This window comes from Bombus pyrosoma, linkage group LG8, assembly GCF_014825855.1.
Source record: "Bombus pyrosoma isolate SC7728 linkage group LG8, ASM1482585v1, whole genome shotgun sequence".
Classification (NCBI taxonomy): Eukaryota; Metazoa; Arthropoda; class Insecta; order Hymenoptera; family Apidae; genus Bombus; species Bombus pyrosoma.
Genome location: NC_057777.1, coordinates 436,277 through 453,556, shown reverse-complemented (window position 1 = coordinate 453,556; position 17,280 = coordinate 436,277). Strand labels below are relative to the sequence as shown.

The 17,280-nt window shown below is 35.7% G+C and overlaps 2 protein-coding genes across 10 annotated transcripts in view; one reads left to right on the top strand and one right to left on the bottom strand.

Annotated features, from left to right (window-relative positions):
• LOC122570389 (potassium channel subfamily K member 18-like) overlaps window positions 1-17,280 on the top strand; it is a 35,110-nt gene that overhangs the window by 6,629 nt on the left and 11,201 nt on the right. The gene's annotated exons all lie outside the window — the stretch shown is intronic.
• LOC122570398 overlaps window positions 1-17,280 on the bottom strand; it is a 67,259-nt gene that overhangs the window by 42,709 nt on the left and 7,270 nt on the right. For 2 of the 5 annotated variants that reach the window (XM_043732650.1, XM_043732651.1), the window contains exons 2-4: window positions 16,514-16,819; window positions 14,851-15,152; window positions 6,592-6,701 (exon numbers count right to left, since the gene is read on the bottom strand). The gene's annotated coding sequence lies outside the window, so the exon portion shown is untranslated. Of the gene's footprint in view, window positions 1-1,941; window positions 3,340-6,591; window positions 6,702-7,413; window positions 7,627-14,850; window positions 15,153-16,513; window positions 16,820-17,280 lie in introns of those variants that run through there. The other 3 variants (XM_043732652.1, XR_006317803.1, XM_043732653.1) reach the window with 3 other exon arrangements.

Genomic DNA, 17,280 nt, shown 5'->3' with positions numbered 1-17,280 from the left:
ATTCTTAACAAGATAGCACACATATTATGCATTCAGGCAAGCAAACGGCTAAAACTATAACAACAGGCAAATCGAATTTCTTCAGCCCTAACAGCCGTAACGGGGAAAAGAGCAAAGCAACAAATATAACAGAAGTAGAAGCTAGTGTTTATTTAGAGTAATAACTACAAATTAAATTTGATGTAAGGACTTTTCTCATTTATATGCTCGACTGTTGTCTCTTTTCAAAGAATTTTAACCTAACAAATAAAAGAAGCTACAAAGAATAAATAAAAAATTTTTAACCGGACGTTATTCTTAAGCGGTACAAAACGTAAAAATTGTTAATATCTTATATACATCTCTCTCACAAATTCCTAAAAACGTACATATCCATATACCTTCTTCATATATCCCCAAAGATGTTAAGCTGGCAAGTAAAAAAGAGAAATTACAAAAATAACAAATGATTTGAAAAATTCCCAACCTTCAAAAAGAAGGAAGGGATGGAAAATAAAAATTTCTAAATTAAAAGCGTCCTAATCCTATGTACAGCCATTTAATCTGGCTTAATCTTAAGCTGGCAAGTGAAGCAAAAGAAATTATGAAAACAAAAATGTCTTGATCCTTTAAACTTTATACACTCTGTACACTCTATGCGTCTCTAAAAATCTCAACCATGAAAAGAAAAGATAGAAATCTCTAAATTAAAAGCTTAAAAGCTTCCTAATCCTATATACATTTCTCCTGGCGATCCCTAAAAAACCCTAACCAAGCTGGAAGAAAATTAGAAAGAAAAAGGTGTGTTACGTAAGAAGCTAACCCCAGTTTTCCACAAGTACTGCTAGAAAATCTTTGCAAAACCAATTTCCATTTCGCCCTATCCATCAAATTCACCCTCGTCTATAAATTCATCCTCGACTGTCTTTATCTCGCGAAACAAGGATACTCGCGTGAAAGAAGCGTCTCCGGAGTCGATCCGACGCAAAGGACAAGTCTGTCGATTCGTCAGTGAAATTCGCTTTTACTCGTCGTAAAGGCGCAGGCGTCACTCGCGCATAGATAATTCATAACGACGAAGCCGGCCTATAGTTGTCGTATTCCAGCACGCAGTTTCCTTCCAGCGACCCTTCTCCACCTTTATTTTCCTTTTTCCTCGTTTCTTCGTCCTCTTTTCTGTTTTATTTCCCTCGCCTTCCTCCACAGTCAAGGAGAATCTCGCAGCTCTCGGATCTTTTAACGTAATTGGTTGCCGGTTTGCGCGAGAAATTATGAGTTTTCCTCCTTTCCCGCAAGAATATTGTTATTATTCCTGACTTTTGCGAGGGAAACGAGATTCCTTGGATACACGAAGCATCGCTGTCTCGAGGTTCTTTGAACGTGGACTCGATAAAAGTGGTAGTTTGAAGAAAGAGAGGAATTTCTGGAGATTCTTTGGATTTTCGTGCCAATCACGTAGACCATTAGCGGATAATGGTATTTTTGGGAATGGTGTTTGCGAGATTTAAGTAGAGGAGAATAATTATTTCCGAATTTTTAACGTTCTTAACTGTTAAAGTTAGCAATTTGAATGCATTGACGGAAAAAGATTTTGCTAAAAAATAGATTAGACGTTGTATAAGTTTTATAAGAATTCTACATGACTATATAAGATATATGTGAAAATTGTAATCGTCACGATTCCCAAAAATTAAATCCTAAAAAATATTGAATATGAAGTATATTGATATCTCAAATATCGAAAAGGAGAAAGAAATATACGAGTTTCTATAAAAAAAAAAAAAAGAAAATGTTCAAAGGGTAGACCAAATTTTCTACGAATATAAAGATTCCATAAAATTACTCAGAATATGAAAATTTCGAAGCGAGCCTAATATTTGCAGAGAATTAAATATTTTATAATACAAATAGGATATAAATCAATATCTATTTATTTTCTACGTTATTTTCAACGATTCTCGAATTTTCCTAGATTGCCACTTAATGCGAACAACTTCTATTCGAGATAGTTATCGAAATAACGCATGTGTAAAGAGTTACAGAGGGAATATATAGGTCCCGGTCATAGTGGTTCGAAACGTGTCTGACAATAGACGATCCATTTTCCCTTGCTCTGTTACATTTCGCTTCTCCGTCGTGCTTCTTTGTTCGGGTCAATCATTCCCTCCGCTATATTTAGCTGTATCCTCTTAATACATCGATGCATTATTTTGAAGACTGTACCGAATAAAAGTCACTTGGATTAATGAAAGCACCGTCAGCAGAGCTTCTATTTCAAATCCTCAAACGTTATCGCCCGTTTATTCCATTTCGAAGAATAACTTATTCTCCCTCTTTGTATGTAAAATCGCCGAGCTTTTTACGCGATGAAACGTAAAAAACGAAGAGAAATATCATTCGTGTCCTTTCACAAAAACTTCCGCAAGTATCCCTTTATACGTGATTTATTTTATATCAACGTAGAATGCATATCTTTGTAGACTAAATTATTATGCGGTAATGTATAAAAAATTCTTCTCCGTATTTCAAAAGTCCCAACTATCATTGGCCGTTGTTACATTCAATCATAGAGTTCGTATATCGTTTCTTATTTGAAACATTTCTTACTAATATCTAACAATTTTCTCCGCTGCAGAAAATTTATAATAGAGTAATAATTTTATGATATTCTACATACTACTTTTACTGTTTTAACATTTCCTCTGATCCAGAATATTTTACAACAACAAATAGAGACTTTACTCTGAGCTTGAGCTACTTTATGAGATCCAAAAATCTTTCTTCGCTTTAAATACTTTAAGCATCCATTTATTTGAACTAAATTTCCGCTAGCGTCGCGGTCAAACAAACTCCTGTCTATAAATTGTTATCTATCTAAACGTCAATTTCTATCGTATAAACAAAAAATTATAGCAAGCAGAAGCAATAAATTGTCATCGTGCGAATTCCAGTTATATAAACTATTTGTCTTTCGTACTCTTTAGAATTTTTAGTCGATTAAACAAATTTCTCTGCAAGTTGCATTTCTTCAGTTCTGTCCAATCAAAATACGAAATTTCATAAAAATTCGCAGTCAAGATACGAATAGTATCCCTATAATCCTACGGAGTGGACCTTCCATGTCGGATTTGATTCGGTTTTATAAGTGTATATTCAAGTTGATCCCTTCGCTACATCTCACATAAATATTGTACATATCTACGTGTCTTTTCCCTTCTTGAACACCAGTTTGCCGGAAGTTCGAGGCTCTTGAAGTTTTGAAACATCTCAACTTGACCTGATTGCCTGTTGCGTGTTGCCATGCCTTATTCCATCCATCTATTTCACCAACCCTTTCTCACCCTCTCTGTCTCCCCCATCCTGCAACATTTCGAGAGACTTTTAACACTTCTCAATCCTTCTCACTCCGCGAGATCGTTAAATCTTTCAAGATGCTCCTCGATCGATCGACAACAGCGAAGAGCAAACGTTTCGATGGGCCAGGCATTAAGATTCCTCATCCACGGGATCCAGCCGTATCTTTCGTCTTATTTATTTACGCTACTCCATTAACGGTGGACGAGCTTTCCACGAGCATTCAACGTCTCGTCAATTCGAATAAATCGATCGATTCTGAAGAATTCGTCGAATGGCGATGCCGGTAGGGAAAAGATGGCTAATCGGATATTTCAAATTCTCCGTTTCATTTTATTTTCTTCGAGATAGGGAAGAAAGAATTTTTATGGAAGTAAGGAATGCTAGAGGAATTGTATAATAAATAGTTGGTATAGCGTGCTATGAGTTATGGAATTTTAAGAATAGTAGGAAAATAGTTTGCCAACTGTGGAAAATTCCAAAAATCGTGGATCGACCATTTGAAAGTTTAATACATGCGATAGTTATCAAATATATTTCTACGTATTCTTATTAAGAGTTTCTTTTTTTCTCAGCTTCTACGTTTTATTCTCATAGCGTTAAATCGTTCTCGTCGTATGAAAGTACTTTAACGCTATACTATATCGATCTTTGTAGACTGCGGAATATTTCTGCACGTAATACGATAACTAATAGCAACTAATTCGATCATCCACAAACCAGCATTTATCACAAAAAGAAAAATATCGTAAAGACAAGGGTGAAACCATGGAGGAAGTAAAGCGACTCGTTTCGAAAACAAAGTTTGTCAGAAAGCCTATTTACGTTCGCGATTCTCACAGTTTCCACCTTAATTACAACCGACGTTGTTCGTCCCTTAATGAGAACAAAGAGCAGGCTGAATATTGAATTTCTGGCCAGGCATTTTTCCCGACTGAACGAAAATCCTCTTACGGCTTTCACGGGCGGGTATCGCGCGCGTAAAGCGCGGACTCTTCATTACGCCATTGTTCGTCGCGTGGTCGCTCGTTGTTTTTCTTTTTTCCACCCCTCTTTTTCCCACGCTTTCATCCCTTTTTCTACCTTTTGTCCTGCCACCCTTTCTTTTCTCCCCTACTATCTCTCTCTCTCTCTCTCTCTCTCTCTCTTTTCATGTCCAAAAAATCGTCTGCCGAGCCTTAACCGCTTTGAAAGTGCGACGAGAATCGCGACCGAAAGTTACGTTACAAAAATCCTCCAACCCGCGAAGAAAAATATTCTACGCCTATAATCACCTTTCTGTTTCCCTCATTTTTCAGTTCTTCCGCAGTTGGATGATTTCTATGTGACGTTTAAATTTCCGCCGGGATAAATTAAAGAGGGTTTGGAAGAATTTAATCCTCGGTATTTAATCTTAGAAAATTAAGTTAAGATTAGATGGAAGATTAGATAGAAGATTAAATCGAAGAATGCTCGTGGAAAGCACTGTAAGTGCCAAAGTTGGAAAATTTTGCGCTTTTACTGGAAAATGTTCTCCGTAGCAATGAGAATACAGAATGTAGCTTTTATATCTCGGGTTTCAACGTAACATTTAAGCAAAACTTACGTATGTTTTATAGAGAAATCGTTATAATATACGTTAGTCAATCGAACACTTGATTCTACCAAGGATTCTTTTATGGAAGTGCTTAAAGCGAATTATTTTAAGAAGAAAGAGACATTTTTGGCGCAAAATTTTAATTCGAAAGATTTATTCGAGCTTTGTGTACATTTCGTAGAAAAATGACCGTAGCGTGTATTAGTTTGCAACTAAAACGGCATATTTTGACCACGGTCACGTAATATTCAAATATTTCGAAATATTCGAACGTTGAAAATCCGTTCGTCCTGTTCGTTTTAAAAATACGTGCAACGTTCAAACCAATCAGGAACCCTTAAATATTCCATTGTATGTATTTGTACTAACAATTTCAATCCCTACTAGAAAAAGAATTTATTCGATCTATTTTGGTGCGCGGCTGAATAAAACAGCCTAAAAGACACATCCAATTTTTATTTTCCATCGTTCCGAGGGCTGACGATCACGAAATGAACCCCTTGAATCTAAGTTTCGTGTCACAAACCCTCCACCTTCGTCTCCAATATCCTTCAAAAACTTTCCTTTCGTTCTCGAAATAATTCTCTTGAAACACCTCCATAAAGAAAATTCCCAGTAAAATCAAGAAGTTAATCGACGTAGGGAACATTATTTCGAAGCGTTACCGCGAATACAGTTTCGACGACGCAAGGAAATGAGGAAAGTTACGATCCGACGAGGAGGGTGGTTCGGTTGGAATAAAGTAGGGTGGTCAGAATGGAAAACCGTGTCGTTCGAAAATATTTTCTCGCGGCGTTTTATCGAGTTTCTACCATTCTTTCCGTTCGAATGCGCTCGCCGTGAAAAGCGTCGCCAAAGGTGGATGTTACGCGAGAACCTAGCCTCGGAACGTTCAAAAGTTAAGGGCAGGTCTATATATCGCGTGATACGTTGGAAATCCTATCGTATCGCTGAGCTGTCTGCGACCGAAAACTTCCGGACGGCGCAAACTACCCCCTCCTGATCCCTCTTAATTTATTTATACAGGGCGTCCCATAAATTTTTCCGCGCAAACTTTCCCGACCCTGTGTTTTACGAGTAAAAATAAAACGAGCCGGTCGGATATAAATATTCGTGAATTCTTTATTAAACCATTCGTCCTAATCGCTTCTATGTATAGGTACTACTTGTTTCTAGATGCGTTTTTAATTTGCTTTTTGCTTATTCTTTAGGACAAAATGTCAGGATTAGTGGCAGAAATTTGGATTTTATTGAAATGGAATAAATTTTGCTTCGGGAATATTATAGTAATGATATTGATAATAATAGTAATAATAACGATGACGATCAGTTCACGAGCTGTCAGATTAATAAGCCCTGTATATTTTCAAAGACATAAATTTTAAAAAGACTATCCTTTAAAATGTACGTTTTTTAAGTCGTGCCGCTATCACTTGCCAAGCAGCGGTATACTCGTTGGTTTTGTTTCGGGAATACTTGAATATTATATATTGGTCTTTGCCAATAATACTATCCAAGAAAATAGATTTTAGACTACGATTTTACATACCATGCATATTCTGTTTAAATCTTAATGTTAACAGAATGCCTTTCTATATAAATAAAACTTAACTCACCTATCTACACTAAACTTGGCGAATTCAATACACCTAGGCGAGGGAAACAAATGGGACACGACTTACCTAGCAAAAAGATAAACCGGATAGTCTTGGGATTTAATCCTCCGTCATCTATTACTCCGGAAGATTCAAGAAACAACTAGCCACTTTTCTTGTTAACCTCCAGCGCACCGCTGCAAGTAAACAAATAGATTAATCGATTAACGAATGTCCATCGTATGATGATATTAAGCGTAGATTTAGAAAAAAATTTGGTTGATCGAAGGAAAGGATATCGAAAGTAAATGTGCATTTCACGTTGCAATGAAATCGTGAAATTTTCTAATCTGTACATTGTTCAGTTGGAACGTGCATATGCATGAGATTTTGGCAAAAAGTATCCATAAATACAATATAAATACAATATATATTTTTCGTACGAAATACATTCATTTATCAGATAATACAGAATGATGCTACTAGTGGAACTTTTAATTTCGTTGCACGTGAATCCGTTTATACCAATTTTAGTGTGCAATTAATATGCACATATATGTATACATTATAATAAATGTATACATCTACTAAAGTAATGCATTCATTGTAACACGTATAAATATGAACACGTGCTTCACACGTTGCAAATAGATAAATATATATGCGCTATTCTGAAAATTCCGCAAAGAATATATTAACATAAACAGCTATCAGGATGTTAAACGACATAAGAACTCTTACGTTATAATATTTAATGTTTAAAAAATCTGTGAGCCGATTGAAACGAACCCGTTGAAGTCGTTCCAAAAACAATATTCTGTCGAAAGAATTCCATAAAAAGTATTCAATTAATCAAATTATTATTAATATATTTATCGTTATTTTTCATCAACGCTGATTCATCGTTACCCAATATTTCCACGTGTCAATCTTTCCTCATCATCCAGCATAAAATGAACACGAAAGACAAAAGTCAAGTATCAGTTCGCTGTAAATTCCTCTAAAGCTTCGCCAACCCTCTTCTGTCTTATCATCAACATCAACACACTAAACACCAACCAACCAAACCATTCCCTCTCAGAGATGCTTCCAAACAAGAGACAATCCAAAACGACGAAGAACCTAGAACGATTAATCGTAAGAGGTGGTAACAATGGCGCTATATAACTGGCGATCGTAATCACGGAGCAATTTAATCAGTCGCGAGAGAGGAGTAAATAATAGGCGGCTACGAAAGTTCTTTCGGTTCTCGGATCGTTTATCACAGACAATAGCATTGTCTTTTTCGAGTAAATTACGATTAGACCGTGGATTTGTATACACTTTTGTTGTATAATTGTTGCATAATTGTATGATTTAAATGTGCGGACACATGTAGAGTATACCACGTAAAAATATGTAAGAATATATCAAATTTCCAAAGTACAATATGTGTAAAAATATGTAAAACCTCCAAGGTATAAATATGCAAAAATATATAAAATTTCAAGGTAGCATGTTTGTAGCTAGAAATGCGCAAAACTATGTAAACCTGCTTGCAATGCCGTAAAGCAAGCAATAAAATATACTACTATGTAAAATTTCTAAAGAATGTCTTCTCCGTTACAGTATCTGGAGGGTGAAATAAATCTCCGCTGAATTTCTATTTGTTTAGGAGGATTGTTCGATAGAATCGAGAATCAACGATTCTTAAGAAGAATGAAGATGTATTAATCACTTGGGAAACATATGAGAAATAACGGGGGGGATTAAATGAACAATACATATATATATATCCTATATACGTAAACACATTATTTACATAGAAAATGAATGGAAATATTGAAAACATTCTTAATCCTTTTAAATTAGCAGAACATTTTCACCGGCAATAAATCGCTGTAGTCTCAATAAATTAAAATAATCACGTTGTATAAATAAATAAATAAATACATTCGGTAGGAATAATAGACTCTGGTGCAAGTGTGGATAATTCTCGCTAGAGTAATACCAAGATAAAACTGTTGGTATTTGTAATTATCGTTTAAGAAAGGAGAAAATAAAGGATGGATAAGAGATAAGGATGAAGAGAGGAAGAGATTAGAAGAAGGAAGGCATAGAAGCAGGCTTTTTATCCTCGGAGCGGCACGCTGCAAGAGCTTCTCGTTCGCAAATGAGGTACGAGCGTCGAGATAAGGGTGGAAAAGCCGCGGGCCAACAGGGTCGAGCGTACACGCGAATAAAGGGCGATCAAACGCGATAAAAACTCGCCTCGAGAACCGATAAGCCCTAATTGAATGTTCCCTCTCGATTTTAGCCGGCCTGTAAAGCCGGAAACTTTAGGCGTGCCCGAACGATAACCCTGCCAAACCCTGTTCATCTCGACACGCGCCACCGGGACTCCCTTTTTTTCAACCGCAACTCAGTTCAATAAGAGAAGGTTGAAGGGATGATCGGTTATAAACGAAAGATTAGGAACTTTCGAGAAGGCAGTGCATCCGAGGAACGCAGTTAAGACTAAAATTAGTAGGTCGGACGAAACGAATGATTTTTAAATTCCTCTGAACAGATTCTGATTATGGAATTATCAAGACTGAAGTTAACAAATCAGGCAGGAACGGTTTGCGACTCTAGAATTATTAAAACTGCAATTAGCAAATCGGTCGAAACGAATAATTTTTACACTCCTTTAAGGGTGCCTTCGGACTATCGATAGAAAATACAATATTTATTGGTGAACTGGAATTTCGTTGAGAATCTTGAAATATTGATAATATTATTTTCCGAAGGCACTCGTCAGCTTCTACAGTTTTTGGTCTTGCAATTATTCAGAATGAAATTGTCAAATCAGCCAAAATGGAATTATTAAAAACATGCAGATGTTTTTTAATAATATTAATGTGTACTTTTATCGAAACATTTGTAAAAATGAATATTGACTTGTATTAAAAAGGAGACACGAATACTTATTTTCATCGTCGTTTTAATTTTTATATAAGGAAATATGGAGATATATAGTTGCGTTAAGTAAAACACGTAAAATATAATGCAATTGCGTAAATGCATCTTCAGAAGCACATTACTCGAAACAAGATGACTTTAAATTGCACCAACCACAATGAGAATAATCAGTCTAGAGAAGTTTACGGCTTACGGTTTACACCGTATACAAATTGAGTGATATTCGCTTCATAGCGATAGAATTGCAAAACTTCGCCACGTGTATAAGTAGTATCGAGAAACTGCCTCTGCCCGCTATAATACTAGGAAATTTTTACTTATCGCTTCTTTTACATTCAACTTCATAGAAATTTAAATTTCCACTGAACTTTTACCGAATAACAAATAAGTTTTCAAATTGAATAACTTTAAGCTAGCCTGATTCTAATTCCTGTAATATTTGAAAGATATTACTCTACGTAGACGTATACGTATGTTCAAATTTAATATACTTTTAAAGAGATTGTTAACTTATCGATTTTGAATTTTGCATATTGATGTATCAATTTTCACGAAGCTCGCAAGTTTCCTTGTATAATCGTAAGTTTTCCGATTTATTATCTTTCTATTTCTTCGATTCCTTAGTCGAGAGTTTCGTCCTTTTCGCGATCCTTTTCCCATTAGCGTAGTTCCTCAACTTTACAACACTTTCCTTCACAACATTTATTTTCTCAAACATAAATATTATAATTTTCGTAACCACCCTCATATTTCCACTCTTTCAATTACAGAAATATTACGATTCTTTTCCTATTTCCATTTTCATTTTCCATTTTCACAAATTTCATAATCACGACTCTTCCCATTTCTTCATTTCCTCAATTTCAAAATTCGTTCCCTTTTTATAGCGGCTCAATGACAAACTTTAAAACAGTTTCCCTTTCCAGCTTCGCAACTACTTCATAATTTTCATAATCTTTCCCACCGTCCTACTTTGTCAATCAGAAACTTTACAATTTTTCCTCGATCAGAAACTTTCCAATTTTTTCTCAATCAGAACTTTCATAATTTTTGCAACACTCTCTATTTTCTCTTCTTTCAATGCCAAATTTCGCGATCTCTACAATCTTATCTTACCTTCTTAATCATAAATTTGTTGATTGCAATCCTTCTCCTTTTTTATCTTCAATATCAATTATAAACTTCATAATTTTTCCATCTTTTCAATCACTGAAATCACTGCAGTTTCCCCAGCGTATCGATCACAAATTTCATAATTCACGCAATTCTGCCCATTTTCCCCACTTCCTTAATCCCTCTTCATTTTAAAATTACGTCTACGTACCATTATTTACGAAACTGCAAAACCACTACATACCATTCGCAAAACTCACCCTGCGTACTATTTTACACCCTCTTCAGCCACCAACATCAAGGGGAATCTATAAAAAGAGACGGAAGACAGTCCGACACTCGAGTAGATCCACTCGAAACCACGAATAAGAAAAGATTGAACGTCACAAAAATATTGACAACAGTCAGAAGTAGGGATTATAGGATAATCCATGTGTAAGAATAGACGTCGACCACCAACGTCACGATGTTCCTTTAGAAACATGAAGAATCAGGGCACGGATAAAGAAAGAGGGAGACAGAAACTCGAGTGGGACGCGTATGCACGAATTAAAGAGCAACGTTCATTAGTATAGCGACGGACTGTGAAACGACCGAGCTATTAGACGCTTTTGATAATTAAAAGACCACCTCTAACATCGATAATTGCTGCCATTAGTTCCAGCAACAACAAAGAACGAAATAAATCCGTTTAAATATAAAACATCTAAAACTTTATAAGACAACCCTTAACTGTTATTGATGCAGCCACCGCTATTCCAAGCTTTCGCTATTGCTTCGCTACGACTTCAAAATAATATTTAATCGTTATTAGCACAGCCTTCTTTATTACAAAATTTAACTATTAATTATTACTCCACAAAATAAAATTTAATTATTACTCGCATAGGCTACACTATTATAAAATTTAACTATATTGAACTATATAACTGTTGCCTCACAAAACAACCATTAACTATTACTGATACAAGTTTCGTTGCTACAAGCTTTAACTATTAACTGTTATTTTACAAGATAAACTTTGTCATTATCAGCTATAAAGCGATCAATTTGTAATTTTTTACGGGAACTTTGTAGATTTATAACGTAGTTTGGAAATATCAATTCAATCTATTCTATTCTATTCCTATTAAAATATATATATACATAAAGGTCTTGTCCCTTCCTTACATTAAGTATTCTTTCATCTATCTTTCATTTTATTTTCTCTGAAACAAATTTCATACTTTAGTGATCGATAGTTGTAATGTTAATGGATAAAGTAGTTATTATCAACAAAAAAGGAGTTGACTATGTAAATGCAATAATAAGAATAAAATAATCTACCGCATCTTTTATCGATAAAGGATACATAAATGAAAAGCTTTGATGCAAAAAGAGATTTACGGTCGAGCTAGAAATAGACGAAATCGTTCGGGAAAATCGAGTGAGGTTGCAGAGCGAATGGATAGAATTGAGACCGTGGTAAAACGTTGGAGAAGAAACGTTAGTCGGAAGAGAGAGTCCAATGGAATTTCGCCTTAACTCCGCCTCACCGCTTTTTCTCTCGACTTCCGGCCTGTCCTCCAACTCGAAACACTTGATAAGAAAATAGAATTTCTCGGTGTAAATTGATTAAAGCGGGTTTCACGCGGTATAATAATGTTTTCAAATAGCTCAGATTGTTGTTAACTAATTCGATCTTCATCTGAATAACTACTATTTATAGAAACGTTTATATTTCAATTTTACTTAAAAAAACCTTCGACTACTTATTAATAATAATAATTTATAGACCATGACAACTCCAAAGCTCATAATCGTAATTAACAAAGCACTCTAAAATTCGAAATAATTCATTTAAAAAAAGGATATAACACCCTAATAAATAAATACTTAGGAATAAAACTTCCTAAACTCCCTCGAATCTAAAATAAAAAGGAAAAATTCCCACAATGCTAATAACTGAAACCACGCAGTTCAAGATATCGCGAACCGAGTAACTACTAACTGTTAAGTTTCGTATTCCTGCGACATCCTCCAGCCATAGGAGCACGGAAACTCTTTCAAATTTTATTTTACGACTACCATCTGAAATTTCAACCGACTTGTAATTTGAATATTCTATTATAAGGATAGTCAAACTCGACATTGGAATGCTGGCACCTATTCATCTACAAGGAGTTTTCACTAGGATATATAAGGCGTGTGTGTGTGTGTGCGTGCGTGCGTGCATGTGTGTAATTGACGTTAAGAAAGCAGATTAGGTACAAGGTAAACGTAACTGTTATTCGTCTAGCAGAGATTCAGTCGACACGACAAGCAGATAGTTACGAGCTCGTTATCTCGCGCGAGCAGACGCATTTAATTCGAGACACTTGAACTTTTCTCGCGAACACGAGAATTGCCAAGCTCGTTTTTCCAACTGCACGACGAATACTCGCTCCGCTCGGTTGGAAGAAGTGGACGGTACCTCGAAACAGAAAATATGAACGAGACCTTGGCTGATGAACATACATATGTATGTGCAATGTGCATATATGAGGTCTGATTTGCAAGGGAAATGTTGAATTGATTTGGCGAGAAGAAAGTACAAGACCGTCCCTTATTTTACATTCTGAAATTTTAAAGTGAAAAATGACATTTACTGGAACTAATAATTGTGGAATATTTTGATTAAAATTACTCCCAGTTCTGAGAGCTGTTCTCGTTCCGTAATTATGAATGACGATGACTAATATAAAAGAAATATAGATCAAATAGGTATTTTTTTTAAAAACTACTTCTTCCAAAATTCTAGAAATCCTCCCATTAAAAGTTCGAAATATCCTAGGCGCTAGATTCTAAACCCTAAACTTTCAGCCCTAATTATCCATCCAGCTAAATCACCAAAAATCCTGAATCTAAAAATCCTCTAATAGTTCTACAAACTCCAAATGTCACATTTCAAACATGTTAAATGCTAAAAGCTCCAGAAATTCCAAAGACTTCAAACTCTGAACTCTCTACCAAAATACCAATCTACATGCAACTAAACCTCCAATCAAAGATTATCACACCTTAGTTTGCGCTCTCCTAATGCGAATCTACATCCAGCATGAACAATCTGCCTAAACTGTAGCTTCCACTCATCACGAACTTGGAGAAACAGAGAGAGAGAGAGAGAGAGAGAGAGAGAGAGAGAGAGCGAGAGAGACGAAGACGTTTCAAGTCAGGCTTGATTAAAAGGCATCTCTATAAATCTGCTGGCCGGCAAGCGGAACCGTAAAGGGTCCTTTAAACGACTTATTGGTTCTCGACCTATTTCCTTAAAGGTTTCCGTGACTTTCCGGCTCGTCCCTCTCCTATTATACGCTCGAAAAGCCTTCTCTTCTTTGCAGACCACGCCACATCGAGTCTGGACATCCTCTAATTGACGATCCAGTCCCACAAGGAACGAAAAATTTCAGCCTTTCTACGGAGATCATGCTACCTTCTCGCGTCGCAAGCTTTTCGTTAACGCGACACGTTCCTTTTCTACCCTTTTTCTAGCCTCCTCTTAGAGAGTTCTAGATCTCTCTCTCTCTCTCTCCCTCCCTTTCTCTCTTTTTCTCAGCGGAAATTCGGTCCAACGTCTCTTTGTGTCCCTCACTCTACCCCAGAGGCTGCAGACTCCCACGCCTCTAGCTGCTCGGGCTATCGATTGCGAGCTGCCAGGGCCACGAAGACCCCTGGCTTGGCTTCGTTGTGCTAACTCGTTACGCGGTGTTACCGCGTGTCCCGATTATACTCTGGCAGAACCGGAACAGACGGTGTGTCTGCACCCATAGTGCGATACGTGTATACGTATACGTAACGAGCATTCACTATCATTCTTTTGAGTTCTGTGTTTCGATGGTTTTCGACTTTTCTTTGTGACCATATGGGGTAGATCTTTTTAATTTGACCGTGGTGATGAGTAAACCTACAGATGTTTGCACAATTTACATTTTTACGAAAATAATTTAAAAAATAGGATCTAAATAGAAACTTGCTTCATCTGCTAAATATCATGATAAGCGATTTACATTGAATATTTTATATAATATTTTTGCATATTATACGCATTCCATATTTTTCGGAATTTTTAATTTGCGAGCATAAACATACGTTCAGAAATATCAGAATACTTTTAGAAAATGAGGTAATAACTGTATTACAAAATTTAAAAACGTCATTATATCAGAATAGAGAATAATATATCGAAATAACGATTCAAATCAGAGATCATGGAACAGGAAAGGAGCTAATAGATAAAGATAATTAGTCCATCTATTCTCCTTGCCATAAACCAACCTCTCGTTTGTTCCTCTGCCATCATCATCGTTTAATTTTTCCTTTCTTCCTTCCATCATCCCCGTAACACCTTATCGTGGCATCTACAGCTCATTTTGTATCTACTTTTTCATGCCAACTTCCTGCTTTCCGCGTACCGCCGCTCGTTACCTCCACCAGCGGCCCAATCCACGCAAACGTTTCCCCTCGTTGCTGGTCGATTCGTCTGCGTCCGCTCGCTTTTTCCCCTCGTACAATATCAAAACATCTTCACGAATACATAACGCATAATCCTGATCGAATAGGTCGGCTCACGAGATAAACTGAAATACAGAGGGACAATATTTAATTTTACAGGTCCGCATAATTGAACAAGGCAGCTTTGAATTGATTGATGTAGAAAAAGAAAGAAAAACGGGAAAGTCTGATAACATATAGGAAATCTTCGACTATTTACTAAAGATACTAATTTAAAAATCAATAAATTGCTAAAATTTGAATTTAACAGAATTTGTTAAAATTTTCTAACGCTTCAATCAATCAAACGAAGAGACTGATAATATGTATAATTAATAATAAAATACGTATAATAATCGGCCTAGTTGCGTGGAACATCCTGTACGGTAACGGGAGACGATGGATAAACGAAATTTCTGCATGCATCGCTGTATTCTCGGCTAGAGACCGCGAACTTTGGAAAGTGCTCTGGAAATCGGTGAATTTCGATATGAATTTCATGTTGTAACAGAATTTGAAACGAAATTTCGAGGAAAATCCGACGTTGCTTCCAGAGTGTTCTCGTGCAAACAGTTTCGATATTTGAATAAATTACTAGTGACTGTTCGGAAACGCGTAGAAAGGTTTCGTGAAGTTTGGCTATGCACTGCGAATACACGATTTGTCTATGCAGATTTGTATGGAATTATTGACTTGTCATAGGATGCTTACTACAGAAAGTATAATTTCACAGAGAAATGTATAATTAATTAGACAAATTCCAATAGAGGCATGGAATTTAAACAATTTTCAAAATTATATGTTATTTTTAAATACAATGACTAATCTTCTCTAAAAAGATTTAATACAATTAATAGAATTTATTCTACTTAAATTACTCTACTTCGTACACTTATTGTTAATGCAAGTATTTGCGTATACTCTATGGTTATATGTTCGAAGTTACGCGACTACAGTCACAGTTACAGCCATTCGTCGATTTAGATACATCTTCCCGATTTACATCGTTTGCACTAAAAACGCAAAAACCATTTGTTCTAACAATCAAATTCATATTCTCGTGCTCGATTCACTGTATGTTTTTTAAGATACGTTGCATTCTCAAAGTATTGTCAAGCGTTGTCTGTTGTTGATAATCAATGAAATAATAATCAATAATGCAATTAATCTAAACCGCCGTTCACTATGTTAATATATGTGTATAAATTATAACGAAGTGTTAAGATATGTGTATATATGTATATAACATGTACAAGTAAATATGTATATACATATGTATATGTATTGTCTAGTCAATATCAGTTAATATCAAGTAACTATTACTTCAGACCCAATTAATATACGAGTGCGAGGGATTACTATATTTATAATATAGAACATAGGAATGTAGTAATATAGTAATATAAGAGAATTGTGCAGTAGTATAAACCAATATAAAGCTGCTTACTTGGTACGTTCGATTTCTGATGCTCTCATAACCTCTATTGTGGTACGATCGACTACATCACGGGGGAGCTATTGCTTAGACGCGATTCACTTGGATTATCTCCGGCGTGTTAATTAGTTACGCGCGTTAGAGCTGTGTCGATTGTAGCGCTGGGCTTGCAGCATCAATTCCAATTAAACTGGCCTATCCCCAGAGGATTGCGATTCCTTCGCGTTTACCACCTGACAACAGATGCTCGGACCGATCGCATAGTTGCATCTTGCATCTCGAATAGCTCGAGAATGTTACAGGAAATGGTTACGCCATCTGCGATAAAGGAAATCGAGCGTAGAACGAAATATCGACTCTTATGTAGCTATGGTACCGCTATTTACTTGAATGTTATTTACTATCTCACATTTGAAATTTGCATAAAGTGTTAATCAAGGAGGTAGAAGAAATTCTTGGAAATACGTAACTGATTCTATTAATTCTTATCCTTGCACAATCAAATTACAGATATAATATGAATAGCTAATGAATACTACAAGTACGGTATAATCTATATATGTATCTCAGAAAGAAAAGAATTTAAATTTTAAACTACACTTATGTCCTTTTATCCATTACCAATTTATTAATTTCTTTCTTAATTATTTTTCTAAAGAATATTATAATGTAATGTTTTATATTTTCCCCGCAGTCAATCTTCTATCTTCTTTAAAAAAAAAAAATAACTTTTTAAGAACGTTTATTAATTTCTTAAGGATATTGCACCAAGTAGCTAC